The 14,398-nt window shown below is 40.7% G+C and overlaps 1 protein-coding gene across 1 annotated transcript in view; it reads left to right on the top strand.

Annotated features, from left to right (window-relative positions):
- GPR158 (G protein-coupled receptor 158) overlaps window positions 1-14,398 on the top strand; it is a 429,025-nt gene that overhangs the window by 352,804 nt on the left and 61,823 nt on the right. The gene's annotated exons all lie outside the window — the stretch shown is intronic.

Here is a 14,398-nt window from a genome sequence, read left to right as displayed (position 1 = left end):
ATACAGCATACAGTGGTTTGCATCTATCACACACATAAATCAATGGGTTTTTTTGGAAATCATTTCTAATTGGAGGCAGAAGCCAGAAAGGGGCAGAGGGAAGAATAAGGACACAGGCCTGCCTTGAAAAACTGGGCTTGAGAAATCCCCTGGCCATGGCTCAAAGCAGAGAAAGTCAAAGGCAGTTTTGGGAAGTGAATTGCTTTATGAGGGACAAGGGAGTTTAGCACCGGGCAATGTAGGGATTCCTCACAGGGAATTACACTGCACAGTCCCACTAGAGAGGCACAGCGTCCAAGTATTAGCTTAAGTGCCACTTCTTCAGAGGGACCTTTACTGACCATCTTACTAAAAACCTCTTTAAAAAAAAAAAGAAAAAGAAAACCTCTTCTTCCATTATTTTCTACTACTAAAACTACTTTTTATTTCCTTCATAATTTGAAATTATATGTTTATTCATGCACTTATGTATTTATTGTCTCTCCCCCTGTGCTGCCCTTGCTATTTATTAACACAATTTGTCCTAAGGCAAGGTGGAGATATACACATCAAGGGTAGGGTTTCCTATACACAATCCATTGTCAGATTGGTGGAGTTACCTCTGGCTGTTCAGGTGTTTGGCCAGTAGGAGATAATAACATGTAAATTAAAATGCCCTGAGCTGTCTGGCAGCAAGCAGTCATCCTTTTCAGGTTTGGGGAAATGCCCTCAGCCATCTCCAGATGATTCAGCCCTGCTGACATGCTGGAATTGGCTTCTGGAACCCCCTTACTAAATGAAATCATAATTTGCACTAGGGTGAGGTCATGTTTTCTTTGTCAGTTAAGTTCCAGCAATTAATTCAGCATTTAACTCAGCCTGGCAGATAGTAGGCAGGTTAGAAATATTTGTTGAATGAATATACAGAGCCTGGAGGAAACAACCTGAAAACTGCTGTGGACTGGGTTGTATCCCTTGTGCAAGAGCCTTGGGAATGCAGCTCTGGTCAGGGTGCACTCAGAGCCATGAAAATTCCACACTCCATTTGCCTGAGGCAGGGATCATGCTAAAGATCCAGCTGGTGAGAGTACCTGGAACTACCTCATAACATCTCCTAATATGCTGTGAAGTAGACTGGGGAAATCATAATTCCCATTTTAGTGTTGAGAAAATAGGCCCAAATGTGAAAGAAAGTGCCCAACTTGCATATTTGATAAAAAGCAGAGCCAGGACTTAAACTCCAAGACTTAAACTCCCTGTGTTCCCTTCCATCTTGTCTCCTGACACTGCTCTCCATACACTTGGCGCTCTCCAGCAGAGCTGCAAACTATTGTCTTTCTCTGCACCAGGTGCCAGGAACTTGTCCCTGAATTTTGTAAAGCTTCAAGCTCCAAAGCCAATCTGCTGACTCACCCCAGGCACTGCTGTATCACACACCCTTTGCCCTGGAAGATTACCAACTCTGATTACTGCTTCTTGCAAAGAGACAATGGAGCCCAGGGCTGGTCCCAAAGAAGGAATGCCTGAGTCTAAGACTATTTTAAGTCCCCCCCTAAGACAGAGATAGGCTTATATAACTGCAGAACAGTCATGATTTTCAAAGCTAACTGCAGAACAGATTAAAGTAGATCTATAACCAGGGTGTTTCTACAATAATCTACCCTCCCTAGAGCCCTCCACAGGGGAGAACACTACCATGTACTGAGCACCTGTCATATGCCAGGCATTTTACATAGATTATCCCACATTAAGTGAGCCTAGATAAGTGTGGGGTCCAACCAAAGCTCTGAGTGAAGCTCTAATTTAGAACCCTACTTAGAGAGTGCTCCGATACTGGCATTGTGACTAAGGGTCAAGGTGGGACCACTCTGGTAGTCTTCAAAACACTGGAAATAAGCCGGCTTGTTTTCCCTGCTCCTGCTAGGTCATGATTCCCTATTCAGTTGGCAGTTTCCCAATATTGGGGGTCTAGTCTGACAAAAGTATAATGTGCAAACTAAGGCCAAGAGGTGGGAACTCCCAAGCACACTGTCTATAGGCAGGTAGATGCAATATTGAAATTTAATATTTTAATATTAATAAAAAATCTAATCTTTATCATAGATATCTAAATATCTGTGGACATGTGGCTCTTTGTCTTTGTAACAGAGTCTACATTATTAAGAGTGGAGAAAACTGGAAGTGGAATCAGTACCTGTGTAGTTGGCATGGGGAAAGGAATTTATCTTCCTTACTAAGGGAAGATCTTCAGTATGTTAGTATTAGGAGGAAACTATGTGGGTATTTTTTTAAAATATATTTTATTGATTTTTTTACAGAGAGGGAGAGGGATAGAGAGTTAGAAACACCGATGAGAGAGAAACATCGATCAGCTGCCTCCTGCACATACCCCACTGGGGATGTGCCCGCAGCCAAGGTACATGCCCTTGACTGGAATCGAACCTGGGACCTTTCAGTCCGCAGGCCGACGTTCCATTCCCTGAGCCAAACTGGTTAGGGCTATGTGGGTATTTTTATTGCTTCCCAGTTCCTCAGAACACATCAAACTCTGCAAAACATGGACACCCTATAATCTCTGCCTGGAACTATTATTTTGTTGTTGTTATTAAACATCACCCAAGGATATTTTTTTCATTGATTTTTAGAGAGAGTTATAGGGAGGGAAGGAAGGAGGGAGAGATAGAGAGAAACATTGATGTGAAAGAGAAACATCGACCAGCTGCCCTCTCACACATGCCCTGGGCAGGGGAAGGGATTGAACCTGCCACCCAGGTAGGTGCCCTTGACCAGGAATTGAACCTGCAACCCTTTAGTGTATGCTCCACACCTGCCAGGGCTCTGCCTGGAATTATTGCTTATGACTCATCACAAGGCTGAAGCCCAACTTCTATCTGGCCTTAAATGTCACTTCAGAAAGGCCTACTTTCTCCTAGTAATCTCTCTCACTGTTGTTTCCTATTTTTGCATACGGTTTGTTTCTTCAATCACATTTATAATAATTTATAATTCATACTATTTGTTTACTTATTTATGTGTCTCTCCTTCATTTGGTTTCAAATCCATGAGTTCAGGGACTACATTTGTTATTTACTAATATATTGCCCTTTGCCTAACACAGTGCCTGTCACTTAAACTCAACTACTTGTCAAATAAATGAGTGAATGCAAGAGAATAAATGAATTAGTGTAACAGAATAGCCAACAAAGTACTTTTGCCTTTTTCTAAATATGTTGATTTCCCAACTTAACTTGCTTTGATCCTCATTAACTCCAAGAAATTTACCTCTTTAGTCCTGTGCCCCAGAATGGATCCCAATATTAGCCTTGCCTAGTTTCCTATTTCTTAACCCCTGGCCAGCTTCCACATGGTGGACACCATCTTATGACGTTCTTAAATTTTTATGATGGCTTAAAATCTTCAGAGTCAAGACTGACAAAGGCAGATGTCAACTCTGTGGCTATCTAGGGCTTTCCTACTGAGTTCTGCTCTCTGTGAGAAGGTCTTCTTCCCAGAATGATTGACATTACTGAGGACCTAGCTCTTTAGATGATATATCACCTCTAGCAGGCAAGGAATGTGGCCTTTTTTTTAAAAAATACTAAGCCAACCCTTTTATTATGGCTAGATACTCTTACTCTAAATTAATATAAAATGTTTTTATTTTTGTTTTTAAAATCTCACCTGAGAATATCTTTTTCCAATAATTTTTAGAGAGAGTGGAAGAGAGGGAGGGAGAGAAAGGGAGAGAGAGAGAGAGAGAGAGAGAGAGAGTGAGAGAGAGAGAGATGAGATTTTGACTGCCTTCACATGGAATGTCCCCTACCAAGGATCGAGCCTACAACCTGAGAATGTGCCCTGACCAGGAATTGAACCAACAACCTTTCGGTGCATGGGAGGATGCCCAACCAACTGAGCCACACTAGCCAGGGCTACATAACTTTATTAAGTTATAGTTATACAGAGGACATTTAAAAACTATCCTCCAGAACATGGACCCACAACTCATGCTGAAGGAGTAGGTATCCATTGGTATATCCATAATTTAACCCAACAATAGAATGGCAAAATAACATGAAAATGTAAGTGAAGAGGCGGTAACTTTTGAAGTATCCTATTCCATTTTGATGAAGCAAGAAGTTAACAATGTGGAATATTTATTGCTATGCAGTCTTAAAATATAAGTGGGATTTGTCACCAATAAATGTAAGTGTATCAAACAATAATGAAAGAGCTACACTGATAACTGATTGATTTAATTGTTAATCTGTGACACACACACAAAAACAAAGATTTGAAAAGGCTTACAGAAATCTTTAAAAAAAAATAACCAAATAATCCAGAAATTACAAAACATACACAAAAATGCTATTTTAAAAAGTTTATAGAGATATCTAAAGACCAACAAATAATAAAAATATTTCAGAAATTAAAACAGCTGTTTAGTAGAAAAAAAGTGATTAATAAGGAATTATAATAATCACTAACTTTTTAGTCCCTTAGGTATATTACACATGGTTTTATGATTTTATAATGACTAGAAATGGACCACACATCTCACTTGAAACTTGCTAACAGGTAGCACAAAGTGAGAAACATAGTTACATGATCTAGAGCAACCCTGGACACGGAAACCTACCCCATGAACCTGCCCACCTCAACGGGTGCCCTTGACTGCTAAAATGGGAAGACAAAGAAGCAACACCCAAAGGAAAGGAAAGGAGGAATCACCAGGAACTAACTTAAATGGAGGTAAGCAATTTATTAGGTAAAGAATTTAAAGTAATTATTATAAGGATACTCAAACAATTTAGTGAGAATTACAAGCACCTTAAAGAGAATTATAAGGCTCTAATGAGAACTACATAATTATGAAAAAAAACAGGTTGAAACAATGAATAAGAATCAAGTGCAAATGAAGAATGGCATAGCTGAAATAAAGAACACCCTGGGAGGATTCAACAGTAGACTAGAAGAAGCTGAAGACCAAATCAGTGAATTAGAAGACAAGGTAGAAAAAGACACTCACTCTGAGCAGCAATTGGGGGAAAACATTTTTAAAAGCAGGAGGAGAGTTTAAAGGAGCTTTGGGACAACATGCAATGGAACAACATCTACATAATAGGGGTAACAGAAGGAGTAGAATCTGAATAAGGAATAGAGAACCTGTTTGAAGAAATAATGACAGGAAACTTTCTTGATCTGATGAAGAAAAAAGTCACACAAGTCCTAGAAACAGAGAGTCCTAATCAAGATGAACCATAAAGACTCATACCAAACACATCATAATTAAAATGGCAAATGTTAAAGACAAAGAAATAATCTTAAAGGCTGCAAGAGAGAAACAGAAAGTTACCTACAAAGGAGCTCCCATTAGACTGTGAGCTGATTTCTCAAAAGAAACACTTCAGGCCAGAAAGGAGTGGCATAAAGTATACAAGGTAATGAAAAGCAAAGATTTTATACCAAGACTACCCTATCCAGCAAGGCTATCATTCAAAATTGAAGATGAAATTAGGAGCTTTGCAGTCCAAAAAATTAAAAAGCTAAAGGAGTTTATTACCACCAAACCAGAATGCAAGAAATGCTAAAGGGACTGTTGTAAAACAAGAAGAAATAGAAAGAGAGGGGGAACACAGGCATAAAGAATAAAAATGGCAACAAATAAATACCTATCAATAATAATTTCAAATGTAAAGGGCTTAAATCTCCAATCAAAAGACATTGAGTGGCTGAATGGATAAGAAACATAACCCATATATATATGCTGTCTACAAGAGACCCACCTCAGAACAAGACTCACACAGGGGGAAAGTGAAGGGATAGAAAAATTTTCCATGCAAATGGAAATGAACAAAAGCTGGGCTAGCAATACTCATATCTGAGAAAGTAGACTTCAAAATGAAGGCCATCACAAGAGACAATGAAGGCCATTTCATAATACTAAAAGGATTGATCCAACAAGAGAATATAACCCTGATAAACATTTATGCACCCAATTATTGGAACACCCAAATATATAACAAAACTTCTGGATAGCTTAAAGGGAGAGATTGACAGCAACATGGTCATAGTAGGGGGGCTTTAACAACCCACTGACATCACTGGGTAACTATTCTAGATAAAATATCAACAAGGAAATTATCACCCTATATGACACACTAGATCAAATCAATTTAATAAACATTTGGAGATCATTTCACCCCAAAACTGCAGAATATACATTCTCCTCAAGTGCATATGAGACATTCTAAAAGATAGGACACAAAATAAGTCTCTAAAAATTCAAGAGGATTGAAATCATATCAAGCATATTCTCAGATCACAATGGCATGAAAGTAGAGATCAACTACAATAAAAACACATCAAAATATTCAAACACATGTAGGCTAAATAACATGTTATTAAGCAACTAGAGGCCCAGTGCACAAAATTCGTGCATTGGGGGGGGGGGGGTTTCCTCAGCCTGGCCTGCACCCTCTCCAATCTGGGAACCCTTGCAGGATATTTGACTGCCGGTTTAGGCCCGATCTAAACCAGCAGTCGGACATCCCTCTCACAATCTGGGATTGCATGCCTTCTTGATTGCCCCTAATTGCTTCTGCCTGCCAGCCTGATTGTCCTCTAACAGCTCCCCTGCTGGCCTGATTGATGCTTAATTGCTCCTCTGCCAGCCCAATCACCCCCAACTGCCCTCCCCTGACAGCCTGATCACCCCCAACTGCCCTCCCCTGCAGGCCTGGTCACCCCCAATGGTCCTCCCCTGTTGGCCTGGTCGCACCCAACTGCTCTCCCCTGATGGCCTGGTCGCCCCTAACTGCCCTCCCCCACAGGCCTGGTCACACCCAACTGCCTCCCCTGCCAGCCTGATGGCCCCCAACTGCCCTCCCTTGCCCACCTGATCACCCTCAACTGCCCTCCCCTGCTGGCCTGTTCACCCCCAACTGCCGCCTGTCAGCCTGGTCTCCCCCATCTGCCCTCCCCTCCCCCCCCGCTGGCCTGGTCACCCCATGCAGCCTGCTGTTCAATCATTTGGTCGTCCCTCACTAACCCCCCTACTGGCCTGGTCACCCCACGCAGTCTGCTGTTCAGTCGTTTGGTTGTCCCTCACTAATCCCCCTGGCGGCCTTGTCGCCCCAAGCAGCCTGCTGTTTGGGCATTACTGGTTTCCAATGAAATCAATGAACAACTCAAAAGCATTTTGGAAACAAATGAAAATGAGCACAAAACAACCCCAAATCTACAGGATGTTGGAAAAAGAGATCAAAGAAGATATAAACAAGTGGATGAGTATACCATGTTTATGGATTGGTAGAGTCAACATCATTAAAATGTCCATACTGATCCCACTTCTATGAAAGTATCCTAGAAACCCAAAGCACCAATAAGTAAGAATGCATTCAGCCCTATATTCATAGCTATTTACAATAGCTAAGATCTGGAGACAGCCCAAATACCCATCAGTAGATGAGTAGATAAAGAAGATGTGGTACATTTACACCATGGAAAACAATGCAGCTATAAAAAAGAAGGATCTCTTACCCTTTGAGACAATGTGGGTAGACCTGAGAGTATTATACTAAGCAAAATAACCCAATCAAAGAAAGGTAAGTATCACATGATCTCACTCATATGTGGAATCTAATAAACAAAATAGATCCAGAGACATAGAAACATGGAACAGATTGACGAATCTTAGAAGGAAGGCATGGATCGGTGGATGGGGAGAGATTAACCAGGGAACTTATATGCATATATGCATAGCCAATGGACTCAGACAATAGTATGGTGAAGGCCTGGAAAGGGTGGGTTGGAGGTGGAGGGTGTCACTGGGCAAAAAAAAAGGGGAGGGGCATCTATAATACTTTCAACAATAAAGATACACTTAAAAAATAAAAAATAATAAGAAACAAAGAATTCTGAGAGGGTTGAGTAAGAAAGTTTCTTTCTATTCCATGATGCCTGAAACCTCTGATGTAAGACTTAATTAAGTCTTGGGGTGAAGTTTCCTGAAGGCTTCTCACTCATACATGTATCCTTGATGCTCACTATTGGTTTGAAGACTGTAATGGCTGGAAGTGTGTCTGAAACATTTACACCTGGACTTTCCAAGTGGATGCCTTGGTTCTTAAAACATTGTCACAATATTCCATGGGCAAACATCGCAAGCAAAAGAGAGCCAGTGTAAGCTGTATTACTTTTATGACCCAACCTCCAAAGTCTTATAAAATCACTTCAAGCATATTCTATTGGACAAGGTAGCTACAAGGAGGCATATAAACATCACATTGTAAAAAGAATATGTGGGCTGGACCAGAGACCAATGTACTCATCTTTGGAAAACACAGTATACTACAGGCCCTTGAATAATATCTGAGTTCTTTTAGTAATGAAGAAGTGGGTTTTGTTCAGATAGACAACCAATAATGTTTACTAATGTACCTTATTTAATAAAATAGTCCAAAGGAGAATTTTAAAACTGTATATCTTATAAAGTTCAATTACTTCAAAGATGATATTATGTACTAGTAGAAGCTTTACATTTTTAACTAGACCAAAATAGCCATGTTACAAATTCCTCCATTTTACTTATTTTAGCATGATATGTAAATGAATGCAAATGTGATAGTAATGCTACTTAGTAACTTGTCCCAGTAAAATCTAAATATTCAGATGAATATTTGAACTTAGCACAAATAATGGCATATTGCTGATGATGTGAAAGCAATTGTAAAAAACATTAAAAAAAATAATAGCTCATTTGAAAACTGTTGCCAACATGCATTTAAAGAGTCATTGCATCCTACATAGACAAATAGTGAGAAGATGGCAACAATTACTGAAAGTTGAGGCATCCTCAGTGAAAGGAGATACAGGGGCCAGAGACTAACATGCAGGCTCTTCTTCTTTGAGCCCTGCAAATAACCCCTGGAATGCCTCCACTGAGCCCAGTTTAGTAATCAGTAATTGGTATAAAGAGCATGAACTAGGAATCAGAAGACCTGAGCATAGTCCAGGTTTGGCTAACTGCTTGACTTTGCACAAGCCACTAAATCCTTTTGTGTCTCAGTTTAATACTTTGTAAATTAAAACAATCTGCTAGGGGATCACAGAAGGCCTTCTCACTTCTGTCATTTCTTTTCAGTTTTAAGAAAATGTCCAAAAATATTTAAGTGAGCATTTTAAACTACTTTTTCTAAATCCTGTTATTCTCCAAGTGGAAGGCCAGAGTTCGGCGTGTCAAGCTATCTAACAGATCCTTTGTTTGTTATTTATTTATTTACTTAATTTTAATTTTTTAAATGTTATTTGGTTTTACAGAGGGAGGGAGAGAGGAAAAGAGAAAAAGAGAGAGAGAAAGGGCAACATTGATCAGTTACCTCCTGACCTCGAACCCACAACCTAGGTTCCTGATGGGGAATTGAACTTACGACCTTCCAGTGCATGGGCCTGAGCCACACCAGCCAGGCCACAGATCTCCTGCTTTTAAAGAACTCTGGAAATCTATTTCCATCCTGTTTTCAGGGGAATTATATGCTTACTTTTTCACAAAGAGAGATCATCCAACTTAGGTAAGGCCTCCTTATTCCTTGTAACCCTGTTGGGGATAATGCCAACTTTTTTTTCAAATTCTCTTTGGTTTTAGTAATGAGATATGGGAGCGAGCCTAGGGAAAATGAGTGATAGAAAAGAGATCTGGATTTAACTTTGCCTTGATGTAAATTGCATAAGTTTTCTTTAACTCACTATAAAGGCACACCTGTGAAATGCAAAGGCTGATACACAATTTATCACTTATATATAAGTTTTAAAATTCAATTAAGGTTATGTAGTATTTATGGATACACATAAATGGGACCAAAGTAGAAAAACATATCTTGGATGTGCATACATCAGATTTATTTCTGTGCTTGCCCCTGGAGAATGTAGGAGACAGTGGGACTCTGCAGGGGAGTTAGGAAGCTTCTACTTGATATATGTAAAGTTTTCAGTTTTATTTCAAAACCCCGGGAAGTTAGTAACAAAGCTATGCACACTTACTAATTTGTGGGGGTGCAAATGGCAAGGTTATTTAATTCTCAGTCAGTTTATGTATTTTTAAAAGCTGTTCACAAAATAAAGGGATAAAATTGTAGTAAGAAGTCCATCAAGCACTGAGCTGAGCTGGAGAGCATGGAGGTTCCAGATGTCAGAATAGCTGACTGAGGCAACAAGACAAAATGGAAGCCTTTAATTACTTACTGCAATAGTATAAATAGGAGGCTAACCCAGATATAGATCTATCATCTCCACAGTTCCATTTTAGGTTGTAGAGTAAGAGTCAGGGATTGGGTGGCAACCATGGGTCTGTATGTACATTCTCTCCTCACACCTCTGGATGGTCTCCCTCGCTGAGCCAAATTGGAACTGTAACTATGTAGCTTTTAAATTTCAAAAGGCTTCCCCAAGTCCTGGGAGTGTTCTAATGCCAGTGTGCAGCTGGTTACTACACCAAGGAGGTGATATTCCACCAGCCCCACAAAGTCTCAGCACACTTAATGCTTCCATTTCTATGAAGTTCAGGAACAGCCCAAACTAACCTATAGTCATGAAATGCTATTACACATGTAGAATCCATAGAACTTAGCACCTGACTAGACATTATGGAAGGGAGGAGGCCCATTTGACAGCCCTTTGAAACTTTCTGCCTCACCTCCCATGATGCATGCTGCAGCAAGAGCACTCTACTGCTAAGGAGTCAGCAACAAGCAGGAAAGGTTAAAACATGCATATAAAAGAAGCATTGTGCTGAGTTATTCAGATAAGTAAGTACCTATGCAGAGAAAGTAAATGCATATTAAATTCTGTTTAAAGTCTTGTTTAAATTAAGCATTTTGATATGACAACATTCCCGAAGAGATAAGACATCTTTACAGGAAGCAACAGGAAGCAGACAAGCTCTGCTCCTCCCTACCCTGCTCAGTCTCTCTGCCTCTCCTTTCAGCACTGCTTCCTGCATCAGTGCCAAACCCTTTCCAACCTCAGTGCCAGATCTCTCTGGCCTCCTGGAGCCTGCCTCACTGGAATCTCCCCATATGAGCTCCAGATCCATATCCTGAGTAGTTTCTTCCCTTATACTTTCTATCAAAACATCCCTATCCTGTGACTATTCCTTCAATAACTTATTCTGTCCTAAGTGGCTTTCAGTTCCTTGTCATCACTCTAATCCTTTCAGATACATTTTCAGTAGGAATATAAAAAGTGATTTAATGGTAGGTATTTGAGTCATTTTGACAATCAGTAAGAAAAACATTTTAAAATAATGTATCTTTTTACAGACACTTTTAAAACTATATTGGAGTTTAGAACATATCCTAGTTTCACCTGCCTTATGAAAATATTATGCAATAAATTTTACCAAAGTTTATTCCAAGTGCTCTTCTTTTTCTTTGTGACTTGGGCATGTTTTCATGTTTCTGAGTCTATCTTAGTGCATTTAGTTCTTTAAACCTAAAAAGACACCCATATTTGGAGATGATGACTTCTAATGGAAAACACTTTTACTCATTCATTCAATAAGCATAAATTGAACATACTGCCCCATGGAGGAGAGATATATCTAAATAGGGTATTGTAATGCAATGTGATATGTTCCATAATAAAGGTATAAGCAAAAGGCTCGGGGAGCACAGAGAAAGATGCTACTACCCATGTAATTCAGGAAAGGCTACAGAAAGAAGTAAATATTTCATCTCAAAATGAGTAGGGAGGTTGCTATGTCAAAAAGGAAAAGAATATTCTAGGATTAATGACACAAATACAGGCATAGAGTTATGAAACTTTGAGTTTGTTTAGGACTACAAATTCCCATGCAGCTAGAACATGGATACACATTAGATGATAATGGAAGAGAGGACTCAAGAATGGTGGGGAAATATAAGAAGGGGAATCTGTATGCTATTATAAGCAATGTAAACAGTTGCTAATAAAAAAAAAAAATAAGAAGCCAAAAGTAGTTTCTAAGCAGGGGTGAGATATTATCAGATTTGTATTTTGGATAGAAAACAAGTAGCAAAATCCTATATAATAAAGAGGTGATATGCAAATTGACCCTCACTCCCTCATGTCATCACAAGATGGCCACCCCCATGTCATCACAAGATGACCGCCCCCATGTTGTCAAAGGATGGCCACCATAAGATGGCCGCCGCCACGTCGTCACAAGATGGCCACCCACAGGTATCATAAGGCCTACATGGGAGGGCAGTTGGGGGCAACCAGACCTGCAGGAGAGGGCAGTTGGGGGGTACCAGGCCTGCAGGGGAGGGCAGTTGAGGGCGATCGGGCCAGCAGGGGAGGGCAGTTGGAGGCAATTGGGCCAGCAGGGGAGCAGTTAGGTGTCAATCAGACTGGCAGGGGAGCAGTAAGGGGGCGATCAGGCTGGCAGGCAGAAGCAGTTAGGGGCAATCAGGCAGGCAGGCAGGCGAGCAGTTAGGAGCCAGCAGTCCTAGATTGTGAGAGAGATGTCTGACTGCTGGTTTAGGTGTGATCCCGCAGGGCAGTTGGACATCCCCCGAGGGGTCCCAGATTGGAGAGGGTGCAAGCTGGGCTGAGGGACAACTCCCCAGGACATGAATTTCATGCACTGGGCCACTATTATATATTAAAACTTCCACTTACTGATATGAAGGTATTCTCAAGGTAACAAGCAAGTATCATTTTTAAAAACATCTTTATTTCTATGGCCTGGAGCCTGGGGGTTATGGTCCAAAAGACAACATTTCCAGGTGATACCAACTTTTCAGGTTATTCAGGTCATGGTCATGTAGACTTGTTCTAGTCTGAGCAAGACCAGAGATGAAAGACAATGGAGGTAGAGAAATTGTGAGTTTATAGTGAATGGAAGTGTAGAGGAAGATGGCATCAGTTGACAGAAAAAATACCTTAAAGTTCAGTTATTGTAGAAACAGGTTGATGGGTGGAGGAGTATGTTGTAAGAATTTCAAAGGGAGAACGTATGTTGTAAGAATTTCAAAGGAAGAACTTCTAATTGTAGAAGTATAATTATCTGAAAAACACTGACTTTGAAACACTGAGGTTATGGGGCAATTAGTAACTTGACTTACCAAGAAGGAAGTGCAATTTTGAAGGCCAAACAATTTTTCATATAAAAAAAAAAAAGAGAGGGAATGTTATTTGACAATGTTGACAATTTAGAGTAATTCCACCACTGACATTTTTAAACTGTGATCTTGTTCAAGTAACTTAACCTCCTAAGGTTTTCAGTTCAGTTAAAGATATAATCAAGTATGTAATAAATAGTAAAAAATCCCACATACAGGTTGCTTTTATTATTGGTAATGATAATATATTACACAGAGTACTCCAGAACAGGAAATTGAGTAGAAATGGGATTAAAAATATAGTGGCAAAATGCATTTGCTATTGCTCACTGACAAATTCCAAAGGTCTTTCAAGGTAACATATAGTTAACCTTTTGCACTCGGATGTCGAGTGTGACTCGACATGGTTAGCATCAGTAGCAGCTCGATGAAAAAAACAAGTGATTGCAAAGGGTTAAACTTAGATTATTATTTTCAGCCCCTTCATTTGGAACTGAGTAATAAAAATGTGTCCTCTCCAAAAGGGTGAGGCAATGAATGACTCACACTGAATCAGGCTGGCAAAGCAGTTTCCTCATCATAGGAATCTGATATTATTTATGTTACTTTGCCATTGATAAAGAATTTACAAGGCTCAGAGAGAATCACCTAATGCTCACCTAAAACAAATAAAAAGTTTATTGCATCAAACTTTAAGAAAGGTTTATAGGAGGCCCGGTGCATGAAATTCATGCTCTGGGAGAGGGGGGGAGTGTCCCTCAGCCCAGCCTGCACCCTCTCCAATCTGGGACCCCTCCGGGGATGTCGGACATCCCTCTCATAATCTGGGACTGCTGGCTACCAACCACTTCTGCCTGCCAGCCTGATCAATGCCTAACTGCTCCCCTGCTGGCCCAATTACCCCAAACTGCCCTCCCCTGCTGGCCCAATCGCCCCCAATTGCCCTCCCCTTCTGGCCTGGTAACCACCAACTGCCCTCCCCTGCAGGCCTGGTTCCCCCCAACTGCCCTCCCCTGCAGGCCTGGTCCCCCCCAACTGCCTTCCCCTGCTGGCCTGGTTGCCCCCAACTGCCCTCCCCGGCAGGCCTGGTTCCCCCCAACTGCCCTCCCCTGCAGGCCCGGTAGTCCCCTGCTGGTTATCTTGTGGCTACCATCTTGTGGTGGCCATCTTGTGACCACATGGGGGTGGCCATCTTGTGTGAGGGCATGAGGGTCAGTTTGCATATTACCTCTTTATTATATAGGATAATTATGCCATTTTAATTGACATAGTGCTTTTGCATACATTTTCCCATCCTGTGAGAGGAGGGAGAGAGGAAC

Source organism: Eptesicus fuscus, chromosome 2 (genome assembly GCF_027574615.1).
Source record: "Eptesicus fuscus isolate TK198812 chromosome 2, DD_ASM_mEF_20220401, whole genome shotgun sequence".
NCBI lineage: Eukaryota > Metazoa > Chordata > Mammalia > Chiroptera > Vespertilionidae > Eptesicus > Eptesicus fuscus.
The sequence above is the reverse complement of the archived record's forward strand: the minus strand, read 5'-3'. Positions and strand labels throughout refer to the sequence as shown.